At 45.0% G+C, this 16621-nt stretch overlaps 1 protein-coding gene across 2 annotated transcripts in view; it reads right to left on the bottom strand.

Moving 5' to 3' along the window:
• The window catches only part of LPIN1 (lipin 1), a 162279-nt gene that overhangs the window by 62639 nt on the left and 83019 nt on the right, over positions 1 to 16621 (bottom strand). The gene's annotated exons all lie outside the window — the stretch shown is intronic.

The raw sequence follows: 16621 nt of genomic DNA on the forward strand, positions 1-16621 counted from the left end.
TGCCTGTCTGACTTCTCCAGGGAACATGGGCACCCTGCTGCTGCTGCCCACTTGTCAATTGCAATCCACTCCACAGAGACACAGAGATAAAAAAGACAGTCCCTGTGCTCTGAAGGGACTTACATGCTCATGATGGGGAGGGAACACACAAGTAACTAAAATAGATGTGTTGCTGTGTTTGCTTTGTTTTAAGGAAATGCTAAGAAAGTTATGACCAAGGAAAGAGAAGGAAGAGGCATCATAGAGAAGCTGGCTCTCAGGCAAGCCTGGGGGAGGACCAGGACACTTTCAGACAAGAAAGTGAACAGGGCACTGCAGGAGAGTGAGAGGTATGTGCAAAGTCGCAGGAGCCTGAAACCACCTGACTGGAAGAGGGAGCTATGCTCTCTGGAAGAGAAAAGAGAATGCACAGGAGGGAAGGAAGGAGAGACGGAAACCATGCCAGGAGACTCAGGCTCCACAGGTGAGGCCATTGGACTCTGGAACAATAAGACAACGCTTGATTTAGAAAAAGCAGCACAGTAAAAATGCAGAGAAGACCAACAAGGAAAGAACATGATGGCAAGAAGGCTGAGAGAGAAATGTTGCCCCTGAGATGGTGACAGAAGAAAAGGAGGGAAAGGGACAAGCTAGGCGTCAGCATCCCGGGGCTCTGGCCTTCTCCCCATACCTCTGGGCTGCTGACCACCTCCAGGGCGCAGACCCACACCTGTCGCTCCACACAGCCGGCCCATCACCATGCCCTGTCACTGTACCCGGATGTCCCAGTCGACGGACTTGACTCAGATACCTTAGACTAGCCCACAGCATTTATGTCCTTATGCCAAAGACTGGCCAAACACTCAGCCTTCCTCCCTTCATGCCTTGTTCTGCTTCCTCAGGTCAGGCTGTCTATCTACCATCCTCCGGCCTCCCTTCAGGGATGTGGTGCCTTTCAGTGACCTTGTCCCTCTCAGGGGCCTCTTCTTCTCCAGCTCAAAGTGACTTAAGATTTCAGGGCTGAGTCTCCCAACTCTCTTCTCCTCTTCTAACATTTTGGTGGATTTGTGAAGTCACCTGGTTTCAAATGCCACCCCAACATGAAGAATTTGCACAATGTAACTTTCCAATCAATTGCAAGACCTCTCCCTTTCTCCTGGTCCACACTGCTCCAATTCTTTAAGGCAACTACCCCAGAGCACCATGACCACACTGACACCACCCCCCCTGGGTCACTTACAGTGATTCCAGGAACCGCCACAGTACATGTACACCTGTGGCTGACTGGCCTGCTATGTAGACAGGTTGGTTGTGGGACCTTTTTTTGCTCTGCTGTTGTTCCCATATGGTGGCCTATCATTTGGTGATGCTGTGATCTTGTGAGATAATAATAATAGTCTTCATCCCTGGGTCCCAGGCCACAGTTCCTAAACCCCTTGTAATAGACTAAGTGATAAGACCAATAGGAATATCTTTCATAATAATATTTGGTTTTTACCCCCTGCCCCTGAAGCAGCTTCTTAACAACTCCAGAGCAATGAAGGCGAGAGAAGCATCTTTTGTCATTCATAAACCTCTTTCAATCATACCTGAATTTATGCTAGAGAAGTGACTGGGAGGAGGGGGACAGTTGCCAAAGATACAAACCTGTGATTAGAGAGTTGGTGCTCTCAGTCCAACCTCCCCACCTGACCTCCAGGGAAGGAGAAGGGACAGAGATTAAGTTTAATCACTAATGGCCAATGAGTTAATCAATCTTGCCTATGCAATAAAGCCTCCATAAAAACCCTAAAGGAAGGGGCTCAGTGAGCTTCGAAGTTGGTGAACACATGGAGGTGCTGGGAAGGTGGGGTGCCCCGAGAGGCCATGGAAGCTCGGCACTTACCCACCACCCAGTTCTATGCACCCATTTGGCTGCTCCGAACTTGTACTCTTTATAATAAACAAGTAAGTGAATCGTTTCCCTGAGTTCTGTGAGCCACTCTAGCAGATGAGCAAGCCCAAGGAGGGGATCATGGGAACTTCGATTTATAGCCAGTCAGTCAGAAGCACCAGAAGCCTAGACCTGGGACTAGCATCTGAAGTGAGGGGCAGTCTTGTGGGACCAAGCTCTCAACCTGAGGGATCTGACACCAACTCTAGGTAGACAGTATCAGAATAGAATCAAATTGTAGGACAGAGTTGGTGTCCACAGAGAACTGGAGAACTGCTTGGTGAGGAAGAGACCCACATAGCTGGTGTCAGAAGTGTTGTATGACAGTAGAGAAAACTGTATGTTTGCTTGATTTTTCTCTTACATTCTTCTACATTCTCCTGAAGCCAAGGATCACACCTTGTCCTTTCAAGTTAAAATATAAAATATACCTTTTATAAACCTCACCTCAACCCCTATGCAATGAGCAGAAGTGAGAGTAGTATGGCCACTTACAACTGGGGAAAGTGGGGCTCAAAAGTGGTCAGTCAAGTGCCCTGCATGCCAGGGCCCATGATTTAGTTCTGATTTACAGTAAGCCAGAAAGCTAAAATAACAAATGATACCTACAAAGAAAAGAGTACAAGAAACCCTAACCAGCTCATTTCACAAGTTTAATTGAAGCTCTCTGGATCTGATATACTTCCTTCTCAACTAAAGAAACTAGCTTGGCTTTAACAAACACAACCAGAGGTGAACACAGCCTTGCCTTCCTTTTCAAATGGAGTAATCGTCAGAGCTGTCTGGAGCCACCTTGATCTTCCATGCTAATATAAGTCACATATATATATAAATATCAAAACACGCATTTTTCTAACTTTGCTAGTGGTACAGGTTTAACTAGCTTCATACCAAAAAAGGTGGGGTAGGATGATTCCTAAAAGGATGTACTATAATTTAAAAAAATGATTCTTTACAACTCTGATACTTCTTATAGTGAATCATTTTATAAAAGAAACCATCACTCTCAATGTTAAACTTAGATATTAACATGTCTGCTTGGCGAGATAAGTAAACTTCTAATTGTACAGCTATGTGCCAGTGGTATTGACAACATCTTTGTACAATTTCTCTCATATACATTATCTCATGCTGACTCTCACAATATTTCAGCCTTTCAGATGAGAAAACTGAGGACAGGACAAACAGCAATGAGGGAAGTGCCCAAGACCACAGATAGGGCTGGTGAACTATGCCACCAGATTGGAAACCGGGTCTTTGAATTTCGAAGTAACTTCTATTTTGGTTCTGTCAAGGTCCCTATTATGTCCCCCCTTACTGCTGTTGATACTTTTTACTCATAAGAAAGAGAAAGTTCATAACTAGATGGCATTACCCTGTCTCTTGTGTCCCAGCTCTCATCTGTAAAATGAGCACATTGGCCCACCATGACCTGCAAGGTCCAATTCCAGCTCTAACCATTCCAAGATAAAAGCTGCTCTCCTTAGTTCTTAGCAACCGAAGAGGCATCTTGAATAATTTAAACTAATTGTTGCTCTGTTCCCTTGTCCTCAAGAACAAAGCATCCCTCCCCCTTTGCAATAAGCAAGGTCAAGACTATTGTGCAGAATCTGAGAACTTGGAAGCTAGAAGGATCCTGAGTGAGTTGTTCCAACAAGCTCATTTTAAAGTAATAAGCCCAGAAATGGGAAATGATGTGGGCAAAGTTCCCCTCATGGCAAAGACAGAGCCAAGACTCAGATTTCCTGTCATCTTCCCACTATGGGTGCCACTGAATTGGTCTAGTGTATTTTTCTACCACAAATAAGCATAAGGTGTTTTGATAGATCTTTAGCATAAATTAGTGGTGCATTGATCTCTTTCACTATCCCCTCTACTGAATAACTTTTTTGTAAATCTATCTGAAAGCAAGAAATCTTCTCAATAATTATTTTAAAATGACAGAGTCATGGGCCCCACCTGGCAATATGCTCCTAGGAACCATCCTCAATATCTAGACCCTGGGGCTGCCTTAACAACGGAGCACTGAAAAATTTTAAAAGGGAACATACTATCCACCTCACACTCTATAGGATGGCTACTATTTAAAAAAAAAAAAAAAAAGACAGAAAACAACAATGTTGGCAGATGTGGAGAAATTAGAATGTTTGTGCACTGTTGGTGGGAATGTAAAATGGTGCAGCCACTTCAGAAAAGTCTGGCAATTTCTCAAATAACTAAAAATACAATTACCATATGATCCAGCAATTCTACTCTTAGGTGGATATCCAAAAGAATTGAAATCAAGGTCTCAAAAAGATCTGTGCACACCCATGTTCACGGCAGCATTATTCACAACAGCCAAAAGGAAGAAGCAACCCAAGTGTCTATCAACAGATAAGTAGAAAAGTAAAATGTAGCATATCCACACAATGGATTACTGAGCCTTAAAAAGTAAAGAAATCCTGACACATACTACTGCGTGAATGAACCTTGAGGACAGTACGCTGAATGAAATAAGTCAATCACAAAAGGACAAAACTATACAATTTTACTTATGTGAGCCACCTAGCACAAACTCATAGCAACAGCAAACAGAGCAGTGCATACCAGGGGCTGGGAAGAAGTGAGAAGTGGAGGAATTCGTGTTTGATAGGTAAAGGGTTTCAGTTTTGCAAGATGAAAAGAGTTCTAGAGATGGGTGGTGACAATGGCTTGCACAACCATGTGAATGACTTAATGCCACTGAACTGTACACTTAAAAATCATCACAGTGGTAACTTTTTTTTTTTTGAGTTGGAGTCTCACTCCATCGCCCAGGCTGGAGTGCAGTGACATACTCACGGCCACCCCAGCATCGACCCGCTGGGCTCCGGCGATCCTTCTGCCTCAGTCTTGCAAGAAGCCGGAACTACAGGCACGCACTACCATGCCCAGCTAACTTGTTTGATTTATTGTAGAGATGAGGTCTCGCCAAGTTGCCTGGGCTGGTCTCAAACCCGTAGGTTCAGGAAATCCACTCGCTTCAACCTCCCAAAGTGCTGAGATTACAACTGAGCCACCAAGCCCAGCCTAAAGTGGTAACCTTTATGTTATGTGTATTTTGCCACAATTGGAATTATTTTTTAAAAGCAGGGAGAACGAATACTTTATTAACCAGAACTCATTTCAGGAAGATGAATATTATTTGGTTAAAAATTTCTTTGAACGAGAGCTTGAGATAAAGAGGCAGCCTCTCTCCAGGAGGCACATGACAGACAGTACCCTTTTTAAGGCACCTGCTGGCTGAGGGGTGCCAACAAGCAGGGAAAAGCCAGGACTCTTCTTTCTCTGTCCCTCCCCCAGGATTTCTTTGAAATAAACGCTGGATAAATATTTAAAGAAGAACAAACCATCCGGGCATAAGTTCCTAAATTTCACTTCCTTCAGTTACGTTTGAAGTAAAAGCTGAAGGCAGACGCTAATTTGATTTTCCTGATGATAAGAAGCCAGACAAAACCAGCCAATCAACTCACCTCCCCATATATGCCCCTTAATCTCATTACTGTCTTTGTGTTTGGTTTCCTGGTGTCCACTGAGACATGGGATCAGGGAGTGAGGGGGATATTTGTTTTAAAGAGAAAGTATCTTGATTATTTCAAGAGCAATAAAAGACAAGTAAAACCTGTAGAGAGCAAAACAGAATGCCTCGATTTCCAGTTGAACAGCTTTAAGACACCTGCTATTCATTCAACCCCATACCAAATTGCTTTTAAAACTATTGATTTTAATCTCAAAAGCTGGCAAGACATCGCTGCTTCACCTGACAAGAGTTTTATTTACCAATTGAAAAAGGATGCCACAACTCCTAGTTCAAAAGTTTTTGAAGGAGAACTTAGCCAAATCTCACAAAAACCCTTTGGCCTGACTGAGATTCTCTAAGCTCCACTGTGGATTTTCAGAGAAAACTCTGAGGCTAAAGAAAAAAAGCTGTAAAAAATGTCTGAATGTGATATTTTCTATATTGACCTTCTGGAATAATACAAATTTTCTGAGGTTATTACATCCCACCAAAATACCATCTTTCCAGATATTCTTCCCTAGGCTAGAAACTTCCCTAGTGTTTCCATTAGACCCACATAAGTAATACAATAAAGAACATACAAATCCAAAAGTGTATCCCACTTGGGATTCTATTTACAGCATTAATAATAAACAGCATGTTCCACTTGAATAGCATCAACTATTAAAAATATGGGGACCCGAATCATTTTAGGCCAAACTCCTTAATGGGCAATTCACAAATCAGTTGTTCCACCCATCTGTTATGCAAGTGAAAAAAAGTGATTTTAATTCTCTTTCTAGTCCTCTCAACTGGATTATTACCTAAGGCATGTTACCTAAGAAATAATAGTTTCTCTATTCTAATATTGTGGGCTTGCTCCTTTGAAATGAATTGACGAGAGGATAGGCAGTATCTAACCGTACTCAAAACTGGCACAGCATGTGAACGCTGAACTGTCTCAACAAACACAACCTCATAATCATTTTTGTTCAATCTTTGTTGCCTCTACTTTTCTTCCTACTACTCCTTCCTCTCTTTAAGAACTAAGTGTTCCACAAGAGCTGAGCAATAACTCCCCAATCTGCACGTCCAACAGCTTCCTCAGTTTTCTCCCCCAGCTGTCCAGGCACACACCTCCTTTATAAACATGCCCACAGAACTCCTCCTAGCCCTCCAGCCCAGCCAAGGGCACTACCTTCCATCCAGGGCAGTTGCTTGATAAATCTGGGCTATCATTTGTCATGTGGCTGAGTAGACATCTGTCCACCGAGCTGGTCTGCTCTCCTTGAGAACAGTGACAAGAGTTTACTCATTTCTGGTGCTGTGTCTGGCCCATCACCGGGGCTCGGGAGATGCCTACAGTTCTACATGGCCATGTTTTCATTAACAACCTCCTATGGCTTCTCTGACTACATTCTGGACCATTTGGCAGGAATCTAATCTTACATATTTGTCTATTAAGCTAGGTACTTCTGAAATGACTTAATGGTATTAAATCTACATGGTGATTGATTTCCAAAAGTGAAAATGCTGCCTTGGTTAGAACACTTTTCCACAAATACAGTGGAAAAAGATGATGCAGGATCAAAGTTCCTCCTGTCCTTCTCTTATACCATTAAAAACCAGTGAATGCTCCAGAGGGAAGGATTAGAACTCAAGTAAAGATGACTGACTTCTGGTGACCCTTCTGGCAAAACCAAGATGGGAGAAGTAGTAGGCAAGGGGATGCAGATGTGTGTTGTAGAGGTGGGGTCTTCACTACCCAGGGAACACATACGGAGTAGTACTGGACCACACGGTGTGTGCAATCCCTGGTGTTTTAATGAGGAATGAGTTGTCAGGTCATCATATGAGGAAAAATGAGGAAACATACTAGAAGTAAATGAAAGAAAACTACTAAACACAAATCAACTATACTCAAGTTTCAGCAGAAGCTAGCCTTTGACTCATCTTTGAGGGACATCCAGAATGAAACAAAATTTCAGGCTCTCTGGGAAAACCAATTCTACAGGCTGTTTGATGCTAACGTTTCCTCTGTTGGTTTCATCTCCCAAGACTGATCCTCCATCCCTAAGCTCTCAGGCAGCCACAGGTACAGCCTAGATGAACGTGCTTCTGGAGTTTGGAAGGACCTAATCACTATGAAGAGCAGACTTAACCATGCCCGGAAAAACCACGATAGGTAGCTAACAACTTTAGAACACAAGTAACCCTCCAAAGCCTTCAGACCATTCCCAATGCCCACTAGGTTTACACTCAAAACAATTTTTACCACGTGACTACTCAATTCCAGGGGAAAGGCCACAGGAACTCCCATGTTGCATTCATACAGCACTACACAGTGCGTGAAATTCCTTTACGTATTGTCAGCTCATCTGACCCAAGCCTGAAAAACATGTGAAGCACTCCGGGCTAGCATTGTTACCCCATTTCTGATGTGGAACTGGGGATTCCAGGTTTGCATGGTATTCAAGGCAGCACAACTGGTAAGTGGCAATGAGAGTGGGGGTGCCCAAGTTGGATCCCTAGTCTCTCCTGTTCTCTTCTGCATAGTGCTGCCTCCTCCATCTTGGATGGAGAAAACTGACTATCAGTAGGCCAGGTTCAGTTTTTTAAAAAATCATAGTGTTAAAGCAAAGATGGCGGCAATCATCTAGTCCTAAATGTCAAATAATATCTAGCAAATGTTTACGGGGTAACTGGTACTGAATAGACCATCATAGACTGTCACCGAAATCTGAATTATAGAGAGGCACTTTCAAATCCAGTGTAGAAGGCACAATCTGAGCTTATAAGATGAGCTGGCTCAGTAGGAGTAAGCTCACCATCACTGGGAATACTTAAAAAGTTATCACCACTACCTGTCAGAGACATTGTAGAGGGAATTCAAGAATTTTATGGGGCTCTAACTTTCCTGCTAAGATTCTAGGAACAAGTCATAGCAACACTCCTTAAATCAAGTCTTCATGCCAAGCAAAAAACAGGCTTTTTATTTTGGGTTCCCTCACAAAATTCCAAGATGCACCCACTACTCTCAAAGCCACCTGGCAAATCTGGGTATGGGAAGAAAAAAGTGCTAAAATGTAAAAATCAGAAGAAATTAAGAGAGCAGGAATTGTTCTCACCCAGGAGCATAAAGTTCACTAGACAATGTCCCCAAACAAAATTAACTGCAAACAGTTTCAGTAACTGGCTCATAAGGCATTTCTTGGCAATAAACAGGCCAAGACACATAAAGATAAAAGTCCCAGAAAACAGAAATGACACAAAATTTGGGGTTAGAAGGCCAGGGTGTGATTGTCATCTTCCAGCACTCACCAACTGTGGGCATGGGGAGCAGAGTTCAAAGACCGCAGCTCTGACCAAGACCACCAGGCTGTCATGCTGAGCCGTCAACAAAATGATGAATTGGAAAAGGTCTTTGCCCATGAAAAACATGTGCAAAATCTTATTATTACTTCCCTTAGTAGGTGACTACAGAAACAAGGCTGGTGGGGGTGGTGTCTGAACGTATCACTTACAAAACTACTCTCACCCTCCCCAGTTCTCCCTCTGCAGGGCCTCTTAGAAGACAAATCCAAAAACTGTTATTTAAAACTTTCCCCTACAGCCCTTAAGGACTAAGGAAGGTCAACACATCCTCATGTACAGTTTGTGATCCGAAGACTTTTCTGGTACTTTCCCATCCTGAGAGCTACTGCTTCCTGGAAAGAGGTTACTGAAAACCTGCTCACTGCACTAACAGCAAGCATGCATTTTGTCTGTCACAGCTACCCTCACAGCAGGTACTCAAGGGGCACCTGTGGGGTTAAGGCACATCCAGGGAGCTTATTGACTCACAAGCCAACCCAACATCAGGCCAGATAGGCTTCCTTATTTGTGCTCCTGTTATCAGCAGCAGGACTACAGCACCCGGATACAGACAAACTACTGCATATGGGGCCAACAGACCATGTGAGGACAGTTGCGTGACCACCTTTGGCACCCTTCTAGGGAAGGCACTGTCGGTGCCCGAGCCAGGCCTGACTCAAACGCTTTCTGGGACTCCCACTCACCACCCCAATCTAGGTCCTCTGGGCACATTCCAGCCTGTGTCTCAGCACCTGGGGGTCTCTATCTGTGGACTGCCTAGCACTGGGTAAAGACACAAAAACACTGCGTTGCTGCTAGTGCTCCCCAAGATCACATCCACCTTGGAGGTTTATGAGACAAATGTCAGTTGTCATTCAAAGCATTAAAATAAAATCTTCTAAGAAATCCCCCCAAATATAGTAATTAGACCTACATGGAAATAAAATTGGTTTGTAAATAATGTTAGCTTCCTCCTGTAATTTACACTAACAGCAAAGAGGAAGTCTTTTTTTTCCAAGCCTTGTGGACTGATATTTATCACAGTTGATAAATTACCTATAAATGACAAAAGAGGAAGTCTGACTGAGATACAGTGTGATGCGGGGGAAAAGGATGCAGGTAGAGTCAAGTCATCCGGTTGGCAGCCCTCACCCCGCTCTCTTGCCAGGACGTTGTGGGCAGCCGCTGCCCTCTGCCAGTTCCAGACTAACTGAGTCCACCAGTGCCCCTGCAGTGGCATGATCCTGGCCAGAGCGCCAGGAGGAACTTCTTAAATGGAAAAGCACAGTTCTGTGTCCATCAATACTGCGGAAGTCAGGGATTTTCTTGGCACACTAGGGTTCTTCAGGAGACACTCCCATCCAAAAGACAAAAATTCGCTAGGAAAACTAGGTGCTTTAAAAAGCCTGCACGTCAGAACAGTAATTCCTAACAAAAGTGATAAGCAGCAAAAAACAGCCAGGCTAAGGTCCTGCCACTAAAGCCCTGCCCGTGTTAAGCAGGTGGAACAATTACAGAGCTCCGGTAGGGAGCTTCCAGAATACAGAGGAAGGTATCTTGTCCTTCCAGACCCCACCCAGGACAGCACAGAGTGCCCCTAATTAAGCTCATCTGTCCAACCAGCTAGAGATGATGCTCAAAAGCATTTGTTACCCCAGTCCATACAAGCCCAGAAAGGAGAGTGCTGCTAACACTCTGTGTCAAGGTGAAGTGATAGAGGTCTCACGATTCCTCACCCAGTTGTGACATTAGAAAATTCTGCATTTAATCCAAAACTGGCAGAACCGTCTCTGGCCTCTATGAATTAACTGAGAAACATGCTTTCTTGGAAACGCCAAAATTCAGAACCCCTGCCATAGTTTTCAAACCCCATCAATTTTGCCAACACCATCCACACCTCTAGAATGTTAAGGTCAGTCAGTTTTTTTGTTTTTTGTTTTTTGTTTTTGAGTTGGAGTCTCACTCTGTCACCCAGACTGGAGTGTAGTGGCCGTTGCCGGCCACCGCAGCCTCGACCTGCTGGGCTCCGACCATCCTGCCGCCTCAGCCTTCCAAGTAGCCGGAATTACAGGCATACGCTACCACGCATGGCTGATCTTCTGATTTATTGTAGAGATGAGGTCTCGCTGCCCAGGCAGGTCTCGAGCCCACGGGCTCAGGCAATCCACTCACCTCAGCCTCCCAATGGCACAGGATTGCAGGCTGAGCCACCGAGCCCGGCTGGTCAGTCAGTTTTAAATGGCCTCAGATCAACCCAAAAGAAAAAAAAAATGGGTAAAATATATAAAGACAGAGTTCACAGGGAGTGAAATACATTTGGCCAAGATTACATAAGAAGATATTCAACTAAATGCATAAATAAAGATATGCAGATCAGAGACCTGTCAGATGGTCCCAAATCAAAGCATTTGGTAAAAACCCCAGGGTCAGTGAAAGTAGGAAAAACACACTTATTGCTTACCACTAGCAGGGATAATGGGTGAGCAAAGTGGGATAACTACCTCTTGGGGCATAGGTCAGCAAATCCTAGGAATTCTCCTGCAAGGAGCTGATCCTACAGATACAATAAAAACACATACAAAGACAGGAATTGCAATATTGATTGTAATAGAGGAAATTAGAAATAATATCTACACCATTTGGTTTAATAAATAATGAACCATCCATACCATATAATGGAATATTATAAGTCTTACTAAAACATGGAGAGGGAAAGGTAGCTCTATAAGTATTGACATGAAATGGTATATACTGAATGAAAAACATACAGTAGTATAATATGAACCTATCTTTTAAGAATTACATTTAAATATATGCACACAAAAAATTCTGGAATGAGCTATATCACAAACAAGTTTCACAGGGCTCAGCCTGGGACTTTTCATCATAAATACTTCCCGTAGTGTTGGTTTCTGGCTTTTGTTTTTTACATGTGCATGCATTACTTCAACATCAATTGTTAAGGACCTCAAAGAGCTGGGAGTGAAGGATGATAAACTCATCCACTCAGTCTCAGGTCTCCCCATCACTGAAACCACTGAAACAGAAGGGGTGCTGGGGTCTCCTGCCTTGGCTGGGAGGTCAGCTGGGTGACCACTCAACTCCTTCAGGGTTGAGATTCTACAGTGCTCGGATAGTATAACCCCAGGTGATGTGTTCTCAGGTTCCTATCAAGAAACACAAATGGTAGGTGTAAACGTCTAAGATACAGTGTGTCCCCTATGCTCACAAAACAGCCCAAGGCTTAGACTCCAATCCTTTACTCTGACTCATTTCATTCATTGAGGACAGGACTTTTTCCTTAGAAAACCCAGTGGAATGCCCTCTCCACACACCTGCAGCAGCTCTGTCCAAATCTGCGTCTTGGTCAAAAAGAACGCTCTGCCCTTGTGATTTTTATTTTGTATCACCCCCACCCCCGCAATTACTGGGGAGTCAAATATCACCTGGATGTTCAAGAGTGCTGTCTATGAGATGACACAGCTCAGTGGGTAAGAGTGCAGGTCCTCGACGTGTTCAGATCTCAGCTCCACCTCCCACTAATCCTGCAACTAAAGGCAGTTTACTAACCTCTCTGCACCTCAGTTTCACATCTTTAAAATGGGATCTCAGCCGGGCTTGGTGGCTCAGCCTGTAATCCCGTGCTTTGGGAGGCTGAGGTGAGTGGATTGCCTGAGCCCACGGGTTCGAGACCTGCCTGGACAACTTGGCGAGACCTCATCTCTACAATAAATCAAAAAAAATTAGCCGGGTGTGGTAGCATGCGCCTGTAGTTCCAGCTACTTGGAAGGCTGAGGCAGAAGGATCGCCGGAGCCCAGCAGGTCGAGGCTGCAGTGGCTGGGAGCAGCACTGCACTCCAGTCTGGGTGACAGAGTGAGACTCCAACTCAAAAAATAAAAATAAAATAAAATGGGATCTCATGAGCAGACTCCGCCTCATAGGACTGTTACAAGGTAGTAGATGCAAAGTGCTTTTCAAAGGACACAACCAAGTAAAACCAAGTGTTAATTCTATGACCACAAAAGGCTCCAGACCAAACCTGGACTGGAAAGATGTAAGTCTCTTGACTGAGAGTGCTTTCTATGTATCACCTATTTAACTTGTGCTTTCCCAAAAAAAGACACAGGCAAAGAATATCACTGGTTAAAATTAATACAGAAACAACCAGGCATGGTGACTCAAGCCTAAAATCCCAGCACTTTGGGAGGCCGAAGTGAGGGGATTGCCTGAGCCTACAGGTTCGAGAACAGTCAGGGCAACTTGGCAAGACCTCATCTCTACAATAAATTTTAAAAAAGAATTAGCCAGCCATGGTAGCGCGTGCCTGTAGTTCAGCTTCTTGGAAGGCTGAGGCAGAAAGATCACCCAGAGCCCAGCAGGTCGATGCTGGAGTGGTCGTGAGCGTGCCACTGCACTCCAGCCTGAATGACTGAGTGAGACTCCAACTCAAAAAAAAAAAAAAAAAGACTCATGGGTCAGGAGCCTCATCGTGAAAAGCACTGGCCTAGACTCGGACCCAGGGTTTTCTACAGAAACTCATCCCATTCCTCGAAACATTCCAGACTGCACATAAACCCGGCCCCGGCCCCAACCCCAACCCCAGCTGCTCCCAGCTTGTTTATTGACTGACAGGTGGAAAGAAAGCGAGGAGGAAGCAGTAGAAAGAGGAAGAGAAAGAGAAGACACAGGAAGGAGGGGGCAGGGCACAGGCTCCTATCCCCAGCAGCCCCAGGACCCAGTGTGACCTCCTAGAGGACAGAGATTCCCTTCAAGGTGCTGGTGCGTCCTCTGATCCAGGAGCCAGGCCTGGGCCACGGTGTCCCCTCCTCACACAAAAGCAGGTATGGATCCCTCTCTCCCCAGACTCTCACAGTTTAGCAAGCTAACATTTCAGAGAGAACCAACCAGGAGGTACTTGGGGCCTTTTATTAAGAACCCACAAAATCATTGAAGGGCTTGCTTGGGCTTTGCCCGCCTTCTTCACCCCCCCACCCAACCCCATTCTGATTTTAAATGAGTGGGCTTATTATACAATAAATTGGACCAGGGTTCAATAAAGTGTCAAACCATGACTTAGCCCTTCCCAGGAAACTCGTCCCAATGCTGGCAGTGGGCTCTTTAGGTCTTCCCCGTCAGTGTCTCTCAATAGCTCCAAGTTCTCACGCTCCAGTTACTACTGAGGAAGTCCAAGTACAAACAGGTCAAACCACCAGCCTCAATATCCTGGTGGGAATCACCACCTTCTGGGTGTCTCACAAAATGCTCCAAAAGCTGTCACAATCGGTGCAACCCTTCCACCACCACCCAGGGCCTTCCTGAAATAAGCTATCTATTCTACACATCCATCCCCGCCAGCACATCTGCCCAAATCAACTAATCTCATTTAGGGACATTCTAGCCCTTGAGCCCAAAAGGGAAGAGGTCCAGGAAAGGCCAATGTACAGTTGGAAGGGGGTGGTGTGAAGGGAGAAGAAGTGTCCCACAGCGCTGATTTGTTGACCAGAGGCCAGCATCATCCTGGACTGTCCCAACCCTACAAATAGCCCCTCCTCACTGGCACCCTGTGTTTCTCCCTTAAAATCACTATATAAAAAAAGAAACCTGCACTCATGTTTATTGCAGCACTATTCACAATAGTAGCGAGATTAAATCAACCTGTGTTCATCAACAAATGACCAGATAATGTGATATATATGAAAATATATCACATCTTTGTATACATATGCACACACACACACACACACACACACACACACACACACATATGCCATGGAGTACTACTGAGACATAAAAAAGAATGGAATAAAGTCTTTTGTGGCATTATAGTTGAAACTACAGGCCATTATCTTAATGTAATAACTCAGAAAGTCAAATACTACATGTTTCCACTTTTAAGTGGGAATTAAATAACGTGTGCACATGGACATACAAAGTGGAATAAGATACTGGCGAATGGAATGAGATACTGGAGATTTGGAAAGGTAGAAGGGTAGGAGGGGGTATGGGATGAGAAATTACTTAATGGGTACAACGTACAATATTCAGGGTGATGATTACACTACAAACCCAGACTATACCACTATGCAATATATCCATACACTTGTTCCCCCCAAATTTACAATAAATAATACAATATAACTACAATGATTCATGGATCCCATACTATGTCCCAGGTGCTATTACATAGCTCAGTAAATTTTTACGACAATCTTGTGAATGGGTATGGCCTCTTTATTTTACACACAAGGAAACTGAGGCTCAGAGAATGGAAGTCTTCAGCCAAAGTTCTATAGCTGTAAGTGATCAGTGTGACTACAAAGCCCAAGTGTTCTGCACTGGCCTGGGCACCTCTCAGGCCAAGGTGGCCTCAGGACCTTCTTTTGAAATATCTTTCCATCTCCTGAGCCAGCCCCCTTCCCTCTCTGGTCCAGGCCCCTGCATGCAGATGACTAGGCAAAGAACAGGCCCACAGGCCTCCTTTCTCATCAGTTCAGGCTGACCATCCCCACCCCATCCAGGGCTGACTCCTCCTCAGCCACGTCCAAGGTCTCACCCCAAACTGGGAAGTCTTGCAGTGTATCCCCTGAACCCCCAGGTTCTCTCTCATGCCACAAGACTCAGCTGGCCCACCCCCTTGCAGTTTTGATCTTTTCTAAAGTGATCAGACTGCTGATAACTGAGGCGTGGGAGGGTGAAGGCACTTGCCCAGAGCCCCACAGCAGCTCAGGCAGACCCCAAAAAGAGCCCAGGCCTCCCAACCCACAAAGTCCAGGGAATCTGTCCAGGCCTGGTTCCACGTCACATGGCCCCATAAACAGAGATTTTAAAAAGGCCAAAACACACACCCACACACAAAAACGCTTGTTAATAAAAACAAGTGTTGGCAAACATGAAGTAATATCAAAATACGGGACCACAGATCCAACTATTGGGTCTTTCAACATTTCGAGGGGGAAGAATGTGTTCATGTGTGGACATGTTTATTTCTCAATTACTGTGCTTTCCTCAACTGCTTGCTTTCATTCATAAGACCCAAATTATGGAACACAGAATAAACAGTAACTTTCACAGTCACCACCACTTTACCACCATACCAACCCCCTCCAATTAAAAAATTGTGACAAGCTCACCTTTTCCAAAACACTTCTACTATCCTGCAGGAAACGACGGGATTCTAAAAAGCTCTCCAAGTTAATGCTGCAAGTTGTTTTAGTTCAAGTTTCCAGCTTGCTAGTCAAAAACAGGGCTTACGTCTGCTTTCTCCAGCAACTACTAACCACACAAATTATCAGCCAGTTACTCACTCTAGCTCCAGAGCACTTAGCGTTATTTCCAAATCATTCCTTTCCGTCCTACTGTGTTCCTGGCAATACCCCGTAATAACGTTATTTGCAGGAGCAGCTGGTAAACTAAGGAGGCCTAGCACCCACTAGGCTGCAAGGAAAGGTGCAGAGGCCTGGCTGCGGAGATCCGTAATCTGAGAACCGGATTCCAACCTGGGCTCAGCCTGCTTTGCCTCCTAGCGGCTGTGTGACCTTGCGCGCGTAGGTCAACCTCCCTGAGCCTCAGTTTCCTTACTGCGAAGCTGGAATCCTAACTCCTCCGAAAAAAAAGACTGTCATCCAAGTCCCCGGTGCACATCAGAGGCTGATCGCTGCACAGCTAGAACCGTACTTCTCGGTTGGAGCTCGTCCCCGCTGTCCCAGGGGCTGGGCGGGCCGCCCCCCTCCCCCGGGCCCACCCCACGCAGCCCAAGGTCAGTCTGGCCCGGCCCACGCGGTGCCTCCGGGGCACAACTAAGGGAAGGCCCGAGGAATGACCACGAGGCCCGCCC

Source organism: Carlito syrichta, unplaced genomic scaffold (assembly GCF_000164805.1).
Source record: "Carlito syrichta isolate Samal-C Ts95f unplaced genomic scaffold, Tarsius_syrichta-2.0.1 Scaffold288453, whole genome shotgun sequence".
Lineage (NCBI taxonomy): Eukaryota > Metazoa > Chordata > Mammalia > Primates > Tarsiidae > Carlito > Carlito syrichta.